The sequence below is a fragment of the Myotis brandtii genome, unplaced genomic scaffold (genome assembly GCF_000412655.1).
Source record: "Myotis brandtii unplaced genomic scaffold, ASM41265v1 scaffold1871, whole genome shotgun sequence".
Lineage (NCBI taxonomy): Eukaryota > Metazoa > Chordata > Mammalia > Chiroptera > Vespertilionidae > Myotis > Myotis brandtii.
In genome coordinates, this window is record NW_005356949.1 from 219,999 (window position 1) to 222,298 (window position 2,300).

A 2,300-nucleotide genomic window follows, 5' to 3' on the forward strand; every position below is an offset into this window, starting at 1 on the left:
AAAACAAAGACTTATATTTTTGATATTTATTTTGTATATTTAAATGCCATTTAACAAAGAAAAATCAACCAAAAAAATGAGTTCACGTGTCACCTCTGACACGCGTGTCATAGGTTCGCCATCACTGCCCTAGGAGCTGTGTCTATAAAGATATTGCTATGATATATGTCTGCTATTTTGCTGTCTATGCAGTCTTGTAGGACTTTTATTGTTTCCCATCTTACATTCAAGTCTCTTAGCCATTTTGAGTTTGTTTTTGTGTATGGTGTAAGTTGGTGATCTAGTTTCATTTTTTTGCATGTATCTGTCCAAATTTCTCAGCACCATTTATTAAAGAGACTGTTTTGACTCCATTGTATGCTCTTGCCTCCTTTGTCAAATATTCATTAAGCATAATGGCTTGGGTCAATTTCTGGGTTCTTTGTTCTGTTCCATTGGTCTATATGTCTGTTCTTGTGCCAGTACCAGGCAGTTTTGAGAACCGTGACTTGGTAATATAGCTTGATATCTGGTAACGTGATCCCTCCAACTTTGTTCTTCTTTCTCAGGATTGCTGTGGCTATTCTGGGTCTTTTTTTATTGCAGATGAATTTTTGGGGAGTTTGTTTTAGATCTTTGAAATATGCCATTGGTATTTTAATGGGGATTGCATTGATTCTGTAGATTGCCTTGGGTAGTATGGACATTTTAATGATGTTGATTCCATATAAGGCTTTTATTATGTTGAGGTATGATAGCTCTATTCACACTTTGCTGAGAGTTTTTATCAAGAAAGCGTGTTGGATTTTGTCAAATGCTTTTTCTGCATTGGTTGATATGATTATTTGATTTTTGTCTCAGTTTGTTTACGGGATGTATCACATTTTTAGATTTGCTGATATTGTACCATCCTTGCAACCCCGGAATAAATCGCACTTGGTCATGGTGTATGATCTTTCTAATGTAATGCTGAATCCGATTTGCTAGAATTTTTGTTGAGGATTTTAGCATCTATGTTCATCAAGGAAATTGGCCTGTAGTTCTCTTTTTTTTGTGGTGTCTTTATCTGGTTTTGGGATTAGGGTAATGCTGGCTTCATAGAAAGAGCTTGGAAGGGTGCCTTCCTCTTGAATTTTTAGAAATAGTCTGAGGAGTATAGGTTTTAGTTCTTCTTTGAATGCTTGGTAGAGCTTTCCTGTAAAGCTGTCCAGACCAAAGCTTTTGTTTGCTGGGAGATTTTTGATCGCTGGTTCAATTTCTTTGGTAGTTATCACCTATTCAGGTTTTTTGATTCTTCCTGATTGAGTTTTGGTAGCTTGTATTTTTCTAAGAATATGTCCATTTCATCTAGGTTGTCCATTTTGTTGGAATAAAGTTGTTCATAGGATTTTTTTTCATAATCCTTTGTATTTCTGTGGGATCAGTTGTTACTTCACCTCTTTCATTTCTGATTTTGTTTATTTGGGTCCTCTCTCTTTGCTTCTTGCTGAGCCTGGCTAGAAGTTCATCAATCTTGTTTATCCTTTCAAAGAACCAGCTCTTGGCTTTGTTAATCTTTTGTATTGTTTTTTGTTTGTTTGTGTTTTTTTGTGTGTGGTATTTTTTTTGGTCTCTATGTCATTTATTTCCACTCTGATCTTTATTATTTCCTGCCTTCTGCTTACACTGTGCTTTTCTTGTTGCTCTATTTCTAACTCTTTGAGTTGTATGGTTAGTTAATTTATTACCATCGGTTTTTTTGTTGTTGTTGGTTTTTTTTGTTTGTTTGTTTGTTTGTTTGTTTGTTTTTTGATAGGCCTATAGAGCTATGAACTTCCCTCTCAAAACTGCTTTCACTGTGTCCCATAGATTTTGGATTGTTGTGTTTTCATTGTCATTTGTTGCCATGATTCCTTTTATTTCTTCTTTGATCTCTTTGGTAACCTTATCATTGTTTAATAGCATGCTATTTAGCCTCCAGGTGTTTGATTTTTTAAATTGTTTTTATTGTAGTTGATTACTAGTTTTATACTATTGTGATCTGAGAAGATGCTTGATATAATTTCTATCTTCTTGAATTTGAAGAGACTTTGCCTGTGTCCCAATATGTGGTCTATCTTTTAAAATGACCCATGTGCACTTGAGAAGAATGTATATTCTGTAGCTTTGGGGTGAAATGTTCTGAAAATGTCAATTGATTCCATCTGATCTAGTGATTCATTTAGGATTGATGTTTCTTTGCTGATTTTTTGTTTAGAGGATTTGTCCAATGGTGATAGTGGGGTATTAAAGTCCCCTGCTATGACTGCATTGCTGTCAATCTCTCCCTTGATATCCTCCAG